A 15,804-nucleotide genomic window follows, 5' to 3' on the forward strand; every position below is an offset into this window, starting at 1 on the left:
ATACTAAAAGTGAGAGTTTGAACGCTATGTTCAGAACTTTGGTGTGAAGATTCTCTAATGCAAAACATGCAAAACTTCAATTAATTTCTTCTTGTGAGAGGATTTTAAGATTATCCTGACCAATCCCATTTTTATCCACTTTTTGATCTCTATAGATTTGAGAAGGGAGAGATCACATCTATATAATTTGTTAAAATGGGCTGATACACTATGGTGGGGAAGCCCCCTTCTTTTATTTCTAATATTCTCTCCAATCATTGTATGTAGGGATCTAGTAGTTCACCTCACATAATCTAACCTACATGGAGATTCTTACTAATATATAAAAAACAATTCTATGGCAATTCACAAATATACATATTTTATCTATTTTAATAACTTATTGAGTTTAGTGTGGAGTTTTCCAGTTGTTTCACATAGGCACAAAAGCTGCTTTCCACCTGTTAAGAATTATTTTTGCTTTTATTGCAGATAAAACTTCAAACCAATTTTGAGACCCAGGGCCTCTCTTAAAACTATTTGTATTCTTTTTTTTTATTAATAATGTTCTTTATTATTATCAAGTATGAGTGTTGTTTTTTCATCCCATCCTTGACTGTTATTCTTGTTTTTTTAAATTCTTTATTTTTGCATGCCTGAGAAAACAGACATTTAGACAATGGCATTTTACCAAGCGTTCATGTGATAATACAGATGGAAGATTGTGGTAAGAAATGTCGATGGGGGTGCATGAGAGAAGCAAAAGGCTAGAGAGAAAACATGAATTATTATCTAAACAGACGATCTGGCCTCACTTGAGAGAATACATGCTATTTAATATAGGTAAGCTCATAACAGATATATGTAGGTCAGAGAGTAATTGAGAGCTGATATTGTATGCTGCTTTAACTAAACACATATGAGACTGACTAGAGAGAGATAAAGAAATACCGCTGGGTGCTATTAGAATCGACTGCAGGTCGGTAGATGCCTTACATAAAATTAAACATTATAAACAGAGCAATCATAGCTGACACGAGGGAGGCTGGTAATAGAACCGCGTCTCTGTAGAGGGAGTCTGTGGTCAGATTAGCCAATACCCACAGACGGGGAGGCATTGTCATTAGAGAGCTGTATTCCAATTGAGTCTGCTAACAAGAGCCATCAGTCATTTCTCCGGAACCGCGCACGAAGTGTGCAGCTGGATGCTACTCTTTACTGGGGCGGATTGGCGCTGCTTGTCATTCCTTCGGGATAGGCCGCCAGGCAGGGTGGTGGGGAGCCAGTGTGCCCACTGTTTTTGGGCATAGAGGAAGGCGCAGCTTAGGGCGATCATAGGACCTGTAGTGAGCTGATTGGGTTGAGTTCACTTACGGCTTAGTCGGCGGGAGTGGGTCGCCGTCTTGATTTTTGGTGCACTGTCATGTAAGTGGCCCCAATATAGTGAACCTTGCAGGCCTCCCCTCCTTTGCGCCGAGCAGGACCTGGTCTTCCCTACCTGCCTTTCCGCCATTTGGAGGTGTTGCCGGGGCCCCTTTGCTTGCCGGAGCTCAGTTGAGCAGTGGTAGGTGCTCTCTGGCCTTACCGGATGAGTGTATACCTCTCGTACGGTGTGGACTGGTGTAGGTATGTAACGTGTGTTTTTTTTCTAATCGTGCGCTGTTCAGGGTATACAGCCCTAGTCGGCTGTCGTGCCATGGGTGCTTTGGTCCACTCAATGACCTGTGGCTATTGCTTGTGCTCTAGGCGGTCCCAAAACTGCCCGCATATGGCCTCAATCCTTGCTTGGAAGGCTGCTGCCCAGTCGCTGGTGGTCTGTCCCTCTGTACGGGCAGTGGTGCTGTCGGCCATTTTGGTCAGGCCTCGTGTATCCCACTTGTCAGCCATGCGCCCTGAAGCAGCTTGTGGCTGGGTACTCTTTGTTTGGCTGTGTGGACCGGGATGTCCCCCACCGGTCCTGGGGGGGATATGTTTCACTGGGGTTCCAGTCACTGCTTTTTTGCCTGGAGAGCGGCCGTCTCTCCGTGGCTCAATCTTAGGTAGGCCGCAAGCCTCGGTGTGTCGGGTAGGCTCTGCTGGAGCCATTTGGTGCAGCAGCCTCTCCCGGTTGTTGTTATCGTGGTCTGTGGCGTGAGTAGTGATGGCTTGGTATAATACCCCTTGGTTGCTTGGCTCCACCCCCCCCCTTGGTTTTCTTATTAAGTAGTTCTCCCACGCTCAATACAAAAATATATCCACTCCTCTGGATAGTTGTTTTCCTGTAATCTTTCTCTTATTGTTGCTGCTTTCCTCTCAAATATGGAAGACCCTGACATATTCTACTCATCTTTAAATGTAATTATTAGGGACATTTCTAGCCACCTATGAACTTGTAAGAAAAAATTGTTAATGTCAGCCTCTTTAAAGAGCTTTCTCTTTAAAAATCCAAACCCAAGAACTCAATTTCCAATTTAGTCGACTTGCTGTTCAGTTCAATATTCCATGAATTACAATTGAGATATGTTAAAAATATTTTTTATTCATCTTGGGATCCTCTCCTGATCCCTTTTACATACTTATTTGAACTGTCTCTGTGAGATGGTTTATTTAGAAATAGTTTTCCAAATTTGACCATTTTGTTTTGCTGCGTTGTAGCATATACTGTAATGGTAACAGATCTACTCCTGTAAGTTTACAAGTTGCCTTAAGGTAATAAGGTGTCTGCTTACAGACACAGTGTTACAGTAATATGTTTTCGTGCAAAATCTCTTACTGCTGTGACTCTACAGGGAGTAAACAAGAAATGATAGGAAACCACATCTTCAGCCAAAGGAAAATATATCCTATTTATAGCCACCAGAAATCTATATGAAAAAGCACATGTAAAAACTCCAAGTTAAATGTAACACTGAAAATAATATGACATTAGTAATAAGGAACATATTCAGCTTTATGATTCTCTAGTTTTAGGTCTATAGATTTTTTTACTTGAAATTTAGTTAGTCCAAAAATGCATAATTTAAGATTTGTAGACTGTAAGCACTGTGTCTACTTCACTGTATCCACTACAATGTTTCTATTGCAATACGTTTTGGGCGTTCTACCCCTGTTTTTGGACAATGCATTTTTGATAAACCCAAAATATGAGGCTCTTCTTTGCTCTCATGCAGCAAAGTTCCACATTAGAATTTACATTTTACATTCCATTTTAGTGATTTTAGTGATAAAAGGTAGGAGACATGTTGCCTATTATTGCTGCTCAAATTTGGGAGGGATAATGTAGAAATTCATCTCCATAGTTAGCAACCGAAGAACGAATATTTTGTCAAACAACTCCAAAACTATTTAATGAAACCAAAGGGAAGCAGAGTATTAAGTAAGATAGCAGTTTACACCCTTTTTTCCTTTATCAGAAATGAGTATTTACTCCTGTGTAAACTCATATGTCTCTGAGTATGAGCAAGGTTTCTAAAAATATGCATTACTTGCTAAAAAAAAACTATGCATAAAAAATGTATTTAAAGAAAAATAAATTAATAAAGATGCTTACATTTTATTTAAACAATAAAAAAATGAAGACTGAAGAAACAAACTAAACTACAAGGGCATTCATTCTCGGGATGAGAATATCATTTTGCCTCTTTATAAATCGCTGGTAAGACCACATATTGAATATGCTGTGCGATTTAGCCAGGGTTCATTAGGCTCTGGGAAATGTGAGTGTGTATTCCCATTTTTCTATTTAAGTGTGCACTATATATGTATATTTTCAGATGATTTTTTGAAGGTTTACTGGTGAGATATATACTTACTAGTGATGTCCCGAACGGTTCGCTGGAGAATAGTTCCTCGCGAACATAGCGTGTTTGCGTTCGCAACGGACGGCGAACATATGCGATGTTCGGTCCGCCCCCTATTCGTCATCATTGAGTAAACTTTGACCCTGTACCTCACAGTCAGCAGACACATTCCAGCCAATCAGCAGCAGACCCTCCCTCCCAGACCCTCCCACCTCCTAGACAGCATACAATTTAGATTAATTCTGAAGCTGCATTCATTTTTTTTTTATTATTTTGTTGTTGTGTTTGTGTTTATTATACATTATCCTCCATAGCCAGTAACCTGTGTTAATTATACATTATCCCCCATATCCAGTAACCTGTGTTTATTATACATTATCCCCCCATAGCCAGTAACCTGTGTTTATTATACATTATCCCCCCATAGCCAGTAACCTGTGTTTATTATACATTATCCCCCCCCATAGCCAGTAACATGTGCTTATTATACATTATCTCCCCCATAGCCAATAACCTGTGTTTATTATACATTATCCCCTCACAACCAGTAACCTGTGTTTATTATACATTATGCCCCCCATAGCTAGTAATCTGTGTTTATTATACATTATCCCCCCATAGCCAGTAACCTGTGTTTATTATACATTATCCTCCCATAGCCAGTAACCTATGTTTATTATACATTATCATCCCCATAGCCAGTAACCTGTGTTTATTATACATTATCCCTCCCATAGCCAGTAACCTGTGTTTATTATACATTATCCCCCCATAGCCAGTAACCTATGTTTATTATACATTATCATCCCCATAGCCAGTAACCTGTGTTTATTATACATTATCCTCCCATAGCCAGTAACCTGTGTTTATTATACATTATCCCTCCCATAGCCAGTAACCTGGGTTTATTATACATTATCCCCCCCATAGCCAGTAACCTGTGTTTATTATACATTATCCTCCCATAGCCAGTAACCTGTGTTTATTATACATTATCCCCCCATAGCCAGTAACCTGTGTTTATTATACATTATCCCTCCCATAGCCAGTAACCTGTGCTTCTTATACATTATCCTCTCATAGCCAGTAACCTGTGTTTATTATACATTATCCCCCATAGTCATTTATCGTTGGACCTAGGCAGCATGATGTCTTAGGCCGGCCCAGAGAGTGAGTGAGTGAGTGAATAATATAATATATATGTTCAGAAACATATTAGTAATATATGTAAATCGGGTTCATGCAAAGAGGGTGAAAAGGTATTAAAGAAAAACACACTTATTGCATCAAATTTACAAAGCCAAACTTTTAAAAGCTTTCCTCATTTCTTTCTCGGGATGAGGAATATATCAGTTGTAGACTGAGGATTTCCATCTGCCCAATCTTTTAATAATATGCACTGGAGTGTCAGTGTTGAAGGAGACCGAAGCTTCCCCTATTCTAAATGAAAGACCGAGACATGGATACAACCCAATCTTAGGAGTAGTGTTCTGATGTAGAAGATGAATTTAGCCGTAGTCAGAGGGATTCAGTGAGAGTAGTGGTGAAATGTGTGTGGCATGACTGAGTGTGGGTAAGTAAGAGTCAAGTATTTTAACTGGGCACTAGTTCTAGGTGGGATAAAGTGATATAGCGGATGGATGAGTGGTTTGGTTCGTTTTAGAGGTTTGTAGAGAAAGTATATAGTGATCATGATTTTTAGCGATATCCAATATTTTTAAGGTGGTCCCAGTGCCACCACTCATATCTGGTGTCACAATAGCTTGCATTTAAAAAAACAAAAAACGTTTTTTGACTGTAATATAATAGCAGTCAGTTTCCTTCACACGTGTGCATTTCAGGGCCTGCCAGGGCACAGTGTCACACCAGTGCAACTCATATCTGGTGTAATAATAGTGTACATTAAAAAAAAAAAAACTAGAAATTTGACTGTGAAGTAATAGCAGTCAGTTTCCTTCACACGTGTGCGATTCAGGGCCTGCCAGGGCACAGTGTCACACCAGTGCAACTCATATCTGGTGTAACAGTAGTGTACATTTAAAAAAAAAAATATAGGGGGCTTGTTGTCACCTTTCGGGGACCCTTGGTGTTGTACGTGGCTGGGTGGAGGAAGAGACCTTCAATGACATCAGTGAGGACAAGGAAAGGGACATGGATAGCTTGGTATCCAACCTTGTGCAAATGGGGAGTTTGCGGTTGTGCAAATGGACTGTTTGCGGTTGTTTGCGGTGCGTTAAACGGGGAGTTTGGTCTGTCACTGTGAAGTGGGCGTAACCCTTACACTACTTGATCGATACAACATCATACCTGATGTTTTAAAGCACGTTATTCCAAACAATTTAGGAATGTTAGGTGATTTATGCCCTTTATGGATTAAAACCAGACTCTGCATCAACTATGTAATTTTCCATGGGAGTTTGCCATGGATCCCCCTCCGGCATGCCACAGTCCAGGTGTTAGTCCCCTTGAAACAACTTTTCCATCACTATTGTGGCCAGAAACAGTCCCTCTGGGTTTTAAAATTTGCCTGCCTATTGAAGTCTATGGCGGTTCGCCCGGTTCGCCCGTTCGCGAACATTTGCGGAAGTTCGCGTTTGCGAACGGAACATTTTATGTTCGCGACATCACTAATACTTACTAGATACACATAGTAATACTCTAGTGCAACATCTTTTTCTGGATATTGGATTGTTTTACACATATTTGTTGATTGCTTCTTTCTAAGATCTCTATTATCATAAGTGCTACACTTTTTACCAAACCCGTTTAGCACTATCAACTACTTTGAGTTAGATGACTCTTGCCACCCAAGTATCAGGGGCGTTCCCCGGTGGGGACAGAGATATCCCCCAAAAGGGAAGGTTATGGGGCTGTGCAGAGGCTTTGTCAAGTTGTGCACTCTTGTTTGGGAGATCAGCCGTTTCTCCTGGTCACTGGACACCCCAGACCGCAGAGCCATATTGATGTAACACTTCAGTAGTCTACAGCTGAAATTAGATGCTTTCTGCTTTACTTAATGTTTATTTCGCCATAATTTACTGTTTAGAAATCCGGAGGTATGAAAACCATGTCCGGCCATCTTGAGTGTCAGGTACGCCCCGCCCCTACCTCTTACTTCTTGAAGCCTCCCAGGAATCAACTAAGCTCAGCAGAGACTTTTTTTTGGCAATTATTAACATTTACTGAAGAGGTAGAGCAGTGTAGTGAAGCAGTGTCCATAATGTCCCTTGGTGGTGATGAATCTGGTGATGATATCACTCATCCCCTCACTTCTGCATATATTTGTTTAAGGCTGTCCCTGGAGGAACTTGAATATGAGCCAGAGGAATTACAGAAGGAGTCCAGTCCACTAATTTCTGTACACTGTGCACTCACAGGTATGCATACCCTACACCCTGTACTTTTCTTTACATCTCTTCTTTTTTCTTGTTTTCTTCAGTCACACAAAAAGCCACATAAAAATCTATGATAAGTTGATGCTACTAATAACAATAATAAAAAATGATGTGAACCAGAAAAAAAAAGGTAAAGAAAAAAAAGCTCATCGCAAAATGAGCATTCAAGGTGGGAAAATCTTTTTAAAAAAAGCCTTTCCCATGCTTTGAAACTTCAGTCAGATATTGGTTTCTTAGCCATGTGACAGGTCTAGACACAAGCCTTTTGTTTGTGATCCTACTTTTATCATGTTATGCTGTTTGATATCTTTAAAATATGATAACATGATTTTTATGTGTTGATATGAATAATATTTTTTAGTATTTTTCTGTAGGTATTTTGTATTATTGTTTCTCTTCTAGTTTTTGCTTTTTATATTGCTTAGGGTATAGTGCGTGCATTAAATATTTCATTTTTCACACAGCTATATTTAGATTAGCCTTTTAGTTTTGATATGTCTTTTGGTACAAATGTCTATGCAGATTGCATAATTTGTGAAAATACGTAGAAAATAATGCTTGCTTAATGCGAACACATTAGTTGAACAAAAATGTTTAGATAACTATATGGAACTTATTGATTGATGTCACATTTTGTAGTCATTTTAGGTCAGTTCAATGAAAAAGAAAAAAGTTAAAAAACCTAAAGCAGGAGTATTTTTACACTCCACTTCACATATATTAAACTATGGTTCCTGCAAATTTTCTTATGTTGCTGATTAAGTCAAGCTACACTTTTTTAAGCATTTCAAGCTACACTTTTCTGAGGATATACAAATAAAAACTCAAATATGTTTGAAATAAAATGTATAGGTTATCAATTTCATTTTGAAAAACACAGTTATTATACTTATATTAAATTTTATTCATAGCCAGATTTACATTTCCTGTGTCTTATTTGTTTTTAGTGAGACTCACAACACTATCAAGGTTATTCACTAAAGGCTGAATGGCTCCATACCGAATGGGAAAAAATAAGGACACTGTTCATGCAATGCAGCAATGTCTGGATTTTGATATTGACATTCATTTGGTCAGGATTTCATCCAGATTGAGTGCTGCTGGACAGCCAATATCTGGAATTAATTTATTAAATCTGGTCCCTGAGGTTATGTAGGAACAGCTACATAAACATAATAGATGTGATAGAAAAAGTAAGTGTTTATGTGGAATTGGAAAATGCAAAAAATGTCTAATCCCTCTATTAATGGTAATGGTTATTGATTCCGGTAATTCTGGTTATTTGACTTTGGCATTGTTTTTGACTTCCCTGTTTTCTGGCATCCCTGACTCCTGGCTTTTCCTTATCGTTGTGTCTCTTTCTTCTTCCCTTGACCTTGGCTATTCCAGACTATTCTTTGGTACGTTAGTCTGGCCAATCTAAGGTCCGGTATACGTTACCTATCAGTCCTCTGTGTTAGACAATTCTACGTGCTGGATCATTCTGTAATCCTGACACTTATGCTGTCTGGAACTACAACTATCACACCTGTGCTGTACTACCTGAGCCAGTTAATTTAACAGTCTCAGAAAAATGTGAGTGTGAAACCTTAAGAGAATAAAATAATCTAAGTATTACCTGTGATTACTATAATACCCAATGAGATTTGTTCTGTTTTCTCATTTTCTGCAAGGATAATTATACCAGACTTCGGGGTATATGTGTGCTTTTATTATATTTTATAATACATTTGTATACACCTTTTAAGAGGGTTTCATGTCATTGCACATTTGGATATCACCCACAATTACAATATTTTGTTTTGCATTGCACACTTTATTTGTTTGCTATATAAAATGGATTACCCTACCCAAGATTCTTGCTAATGCCCATGTACACACTCTTAAAGTCTAAAAATCTCTTGGGGGTTTATCGGTTGGAGACCTTTCATTTCTGGGCCAGGTACAATATTTTAAAGAAAAAGGGATATTAATATCGGATAAGATTGGCTCCCTGAATGAAAGTGGTGGAGAGGGTGCCGAAACACACTTTTACCGCAACATGCAAAATAGGGAATAGTAATGCATAGGGTCCAGATGTGATTCAAGAATCTGTGCGTATTGGATGTCAAACTAAACAGAGTCATTTCGAGCATCTACCAGTTATTGTTGGTGGGTGTACAAAATAATTTTAAATGGCTGTGGGAAATAACACTAGATTTTTATTCTGCAACATAAGAGTACAGTTAGCACAAGATACACAGTGGTAAATTGCAAATTTATATCACAATGGTATCACATACCGGTACTCCTTCACAGAATCTTCCCCTTGGTTCCCCCAAAATGTTAGAGATGTGGTGGGTGGACAGGTTCTATTGTGGTGAAACTATGGTGAGACTGTCCAAGGATGTAGCCTTTCTGGCAAATGGTAGGAAAAATGTTAGGATACATATTCAATACCCCACCAAGGTTTACATTTCAGAGCTTACTTTATGGATATCCTCATACAAAAAAAAATCTATTTTGAGATACTTGCTAAATGCAGCAAAATCTCTGGTGCCTGCACTATGGACAAACAGGAGACTCCTACCAAACAAAATTGGTTGGATAGAATAGAGGAGATTAAAATTGTTGAACACATGGTGGCCTACTTGCAGGGTAAAGTATGCAAACACACCAAACAGTGGTTAATGTGGGACATATATATGTTCATAGACGGAGGTGATGAAGACATAGGAGGTATTGGACAGACATAGAGAATATAATACTGTTACAGAAGTTAAGTTTTTGTGGCTGTGATATCCCTGTATTGTCAAGTTACATGGGTAACTTAGCAAGTTGAGGTAAGGGTAGAGATAGTGGATGTAGATGGGGGTCTATTAAAAATCTTTGTACTTTAAATACCTGTTGATTTTATTGACTTATATAGCACTATTTTATATGGGCATCATACACTAACAAGTTTCTGTATTATATATCCGATATTAGACTGTAAAGACATGGTTAATGCAAACTTAGATGAGCCAATAATTTTGGATTAGTTCAGCAGAGTATCAATTACAAAACTACTGTGCTGTTAACTGACATGAGTGAAATGTTGACTCACACCTTTGGTTATATGATATAATTTATGTCTGGTAGGCAATAATTTGCATAAATAACTTAGACCACACAATAAACACAGACACTGTTTATTTTTTTTCAATGGGCATGGCCATGGTTTTTTATTAAAGCTTGCGCATTGGGGACACACCAAAACTTGATAATGGTAACATGTTAGGTAACTTTCCACTTAACTTCAAACTTTTACAACTTTAACAAATAGGGAAGGGTGGGCGGGGTCCGCAGAGCTTCTCCCGTCCTGTCACGAACAACTCACTTCCTTTTATTCTTACCTGGCTTCCCGCTTTTTTGCTGGCTTGCTGCCAGCAGCCAATCCTCAGTCAGCTCCTGTCCCCAGCAACAGCTGTGTCACTAAAACTGCCCAGATACCTGTCCCCTGCTGCCCAATCACTGATCTTGGGGTCATCATGAACTTTATCTTTTAACCTTGACTGGACTTCATTAACGCTCTTTTGCCACCCAACATATATGCCACAGTGCTTAGTGCCTGTGGCATCTTAATTCCACATAGTTGCTATAAATTTGTTCAAACATTGACTGATTGTTAACTAATTAACAAATACTTTATGATTAATGAATAATGCTGGCCTGTGTTACATTTAACTTATTTTATATTTCATGTGTTTTCTTATTTGTAAAAAATGTTAAACTGTATAATAAAACATAGTTTTAAAAAAAAATGGATTACCAGCCACTATTGGTCAGAAGGTTGTCCTAGCTATATCTCCAAATTGGCTATTTTAGTCAAAAATGCGCAAATCTAATTTCACTTCTACAATTTTAAGTTTAGTGAATAAAAAGTCCATTGAATTTTGGGTAATAAAAATATCTTATTTTCTAAAGTGTCAAGCAAGAAGAAAATTGGAGAATTTGCTTTTCTTTCTTCAGAGTGTATCTGTTCAATAGGTCTTTTAAAATTCAGTACTGAGTTTATGCCTTAATCCATCATAAAACCATTCATTTTATATGTTATATAATTCTATTCAAATTTGTTTGATGCCAAATAATCCACCTGGCCAGTCTTTTGCTATTGCCATTCAGTTAATATGCTTTCAGTATTCGGTATAAACCTTTAAAACTGATTATGAACTCAAAAAATATCATTGATGGTACTTTCTAAATTTACATAAAAGGACAGTTGTCCTCCTTCAGCTATTTGTTGGTAAAAAAAAAAAGATTATTATTAAAGCAAGCTTTTATTAGTATTGTTTTTTTTTCTTTCGGAATCAACAATCAACTCCTCATTAATTATTAATGCAAATTGAAACCACAGGATGCGACTGCAGAATGATTGCAAAGTTGTCTGAGACAATTTTATATGGCTTGGTATATTCAAAGTGATTGAAATATTTTATTATGGTGTACTTATTGAGCCGATTTAGTGTTTTTCCTTTATGCATTATGTAATAATTACAAATTGTAAAGATTGATATTGCTATTAAATGGAAAATTCTTGATAATTTTCCATATAACCTTTTCTCAAACAAATGTTTGTGTCTAGACCTGTTGGGAACAGATATTACATATATTAGTCAGAATCCCCAGGCAACTTAATTGACCAGATGAGAATATGATATGCAGTATGTGATCGCAACTGATATGCAATAGTACTAGGATGCACATTTATCCAACCATGTTGTTTAATGAGCCATTCAATTAAAACAGCAAGCAAAACTAGGCACGCAATGGATAGGTTGCTGGAAAGAGGAATTTCATCTGAGAGCTTCTAATTGTCTAAAATGCAGTTTTATGTAATGTCATAAAATAGGGTTATTTTATGCAGTTTAGAGTATTTTCATGGCTTACATTAATTTTATAATATGTCGCCCTTGGAAAAAAAGAAGAAAAACACTATTTAAGCATATTTATATATTGATATATTATGCAATATGAGATCATTAATATTAGGGATATCTCTGAACATATTAATATATAAATGTTACCTTTTTTATGAATATAAGCCCAGGAAGTTTTTCGTATAACCATTTATTCATTGTTTATATATATTTTTTTACATCATGAATGCCATTTAATTTTTATTGTATGGAAGAGAGACAATTTGTAGTGTGCTCAAAACAATCCATTTCACCTTGAGAGCAAGCAATGATACGAAATACAGCAGTACAAAGCATATCATGATTACTTTGGTATGTCTCATGGTATTGGACATGTACAGGGTTATTCACTAGAGCCTGAATGCCCCATACCAAATACTGGCCAGCAAGTACATAATGGTAACCCTTGCATTAACAAGGGTTATTTTACTTTCTGCTAGCTATGTGTAGGCAAATAGCACTTAAAATCATTGTTCACTTGCATGACTGAACGTGAACAATAATTTGCAAAAATGCATCTAACTAAATACATTAGGTCCCAAATTTGATTTAAACCGGTTCTTTGTGAATCTTTCTAATCCTAAACTTTGCTTTGGATTTAGATCTGAAAGCACCTATTTTAATCCAGACACCAAATACACCAAATGATTGATGGAAATTTCCTAGGGAAGTATTTGGTCATATTTTACCGTATTTGGTTTTAGTAAATGTGGAAATTTAGTCAGAATTCAGTAATTTTATGTCAAGACACGGAGGCTCATATTGCTTAACCCTTTCTTTACTGTCCACCAATAGCAGCAAAGTATATTAACAGTAAGAAAAAACAGTAACCATAGAGATAGGACACTCCCATATCCAGTCCCAGTATAATAGGCAGCACCTCCTCCTCCAATTCCTCTTTCTTTGCTGCTACCAGACAGATAAGTACCTCACAAATAATTTTTCTCTGCTGACATTTTGTCACATTCACTGGTTAATGTATGATTGTATTTTGTATTTATTTGACCTTCTGTTGTATACCTTGTTGAGCCCAGGGCCCCAGACCTTCCCTGTCCGGCTTTATCCTGCTCTACCTTCTCTGATTCCCTTGGTGTCGCTCTAAACTTTCCCTCCATTACTCTGCCGGTCTGCCTGTCTTCTCTCCTATTACTGCGTTCGAATTTTTCATGTGAACGCTGCATTCACCTGTTTGATGTGAACCAGTCTGCCTGCCTATTCTCCTATTGCTGCATTCAAATTTTTCATTCGAATGCTGGATTCACCTGTTTGATGTGAACCAGTCTGTCTGCCTATTCTCCTATTGCTGCATTCGAATTTTTCATTCGAATGCTGGATTCACCTGTTTTATGTGTTCCCCCCGGCGGCCATTTTCTATCAGTCACTTTGGCGCTCTTTTTTTCCCTCCGTTCTCCTTATCTGCCGGTCTGGACCCTGGTGAGCTCCCTCCTTTTTCCTCTGTTTACAATGCCTAGCCTGGGGTGATTAACTCCTGCTAGTTGCATCCTCCACATATTTAGCAGCTCTATTTTTTATTCACTACTCAGTATATATTTTGGTTGTCTCCCTATATATTATACTGCATATTATACTGCATATTCCCTGCATATAGATATATATATATTTTATTTGGACCTGACCTTAGCCTCAGTTAATATTATTATGCCTAAACCTAAAGGGCCTGTCTCCCCTCTTTCCCCTGAGGATAGGGATATACCCCAAGGGCTGGCTGACCCTATCTCTGCCAGCTCTGGCCCCCCTTCTTTGTCGATGCCGGATGATGCCCAGGCCTTAGCACTGCAACGTTCAGTCACAGACGCCATTATGGCCGCCATGGGCTCAATGTCCGCAACCCTCTCAGACTATTTCTCAGGCTTTATTGGCACAACCTGTACCCGCAGAAGCATCTGCCATACCTACACGCTTAGCGCATCCCTCTGTAAACCTCCCAGGGGGCGACTCTAGAAAGGCTAAGGCCAAATCTAAACACCTGATCCCTCCCGCCTCCAGAACCACCAAGACTGGTGTGAAAATAGCCACCCAAGATAGCGTGCCTGTGTCACGCAAAAGAGCCTTTCCGCGCCAGGCAGAACGGGTGCGGCACTGGAAATGTGCCAGAGCACTTACAGAGAGCGACTCTGACTCAGAAATCGGGTCTTGTGAGGAGGCTATTGATGAGTCCGGGGATGACTCTAAGAACGAGTCGGACGGGCAGGACACTGACCCATTTGCCCCTACCCTACCAGGATTGGTAATTAGTGACTCTCGCAGTGACTCTCCCGCTGCCGCGGGTTCGACTCTCATGGTCCCGGCTGGAGAACCTATGTTTGACCCGGATGCTCTCCATCACCCGAGGTCGGCAGAATGGCTCCCTGCCGACCATGTAGCAAAATATCTTGAGAACTAGGTTAGGCGCCCTCTTAGCAAGACGGTGCGCAACAAGCTCAGGGCAGAATGCCCTAGACCCCTTATCCCTAATAAAGTCTGCGAGACACCTATTGTAGACCCTAAATGATGCAGTTTCTTGCAAAGATGGGTTGGAATCCCCGTAAGGGTCTGGAATCGGCATTAAAGTCATGCAAAATTATTTGACCTGGCCGAGATGGCCAGAACTGAGAATAGACAGGTTGACCTGGAAGAACTCCATGGTTGGGTGCAGAGGGCAATCTGCATAGCCGGTAGTGTGAACACTTCCCTGTCTATAGAACGGCGTAAAGCCATCCTCTTTAAAATCGAGCCCAAACTGGCCAACCTCGCCCTCACTGAGGCGGGCAAAGACGCTCAGGGCCAGCTGTTCGGAGACTCCGTTATCAAGGATCTGGGGCGCTTTGTAGGTGCTTTCACAGCCTTAGACAAGGCCCAGTCCTCCATGATGAGAGTGTTTCAGGGACGGGTCTCTTCCAGGGCCGGCAGATTCAGGAGCCGTCTGTCCGGCCAATCTAATTTTAACTCCCGAGGATCGGGACGAGGCTCTTATAACCAGAAGCCACCTTATCAGGACACGAGACACCAGTCTCCCTTCTTCCCATCTCGTGGAAGACCATGGCGCTCCAGAAGCTTCAGAGGGAACCCCGGTTCCAGACGCCCTTACGGTAAGACCACACCTAATTCATGCTTTTTCCAATATCTGTGTAGGGGGAAGACTCTGTCATTTTTTACATGCCTGGTTAGAGATCTCCTCAGATGCCTGGGTTGTGAACACGGTAAAGGGGTTCCACATAAAATTGGTAGACTCCCCGGGTCGCATTCCTCCCCCTCACCCCAAAGGCAAACCACGCCTTAATAGACAAGGAACTATTGTCACTCCACATGAAAGGAGTGATAGAACGGGCACCACTGAACCATGCTGGGGTTATCAGCAACATTTTCCTGGTGGAAAAGAAAGGCGGCCAGATGCGCCCAGTTATAAACCTTCGGGCCCTAAACTCCATAGTGCGCTACCGACACTTCAAAATATAGGGAATACACCTCCTTCGGGACTTACTCCTACGTGGAGACTGGATGGCAAAGTTAGACCTCAAAGATGCCTACCTAACGGTCCCGGTGACCGAGTCATCCAGGGACCTACTGAGGTTCCTCTGGAAAGGCGGAACATGGCGATTCACATGCCTCCCGTTCGGACTCTCGTCTGCTCCGTGGTGCTTCACCAAATTGATGCGACCGGCCATGGCTTGGCTGCGCAGTCGCGGGGTAAGGCCGATAGTCTATCTTGACGAT

This window comes from Pelobates fuscus, chromosome 6, assembly GCF_036172605.1.
Source record: "Pelobates fuscus isolate aPelFus1 chromosome 6, aPelFus1.pri, whole genome shotgun sequence".
Lineage (NCBI taxonomy): Eukaryota > Metazoa > Chordata > Amphibia > Anura > Pelobatidae > Pelobates > Pelobates fuscus.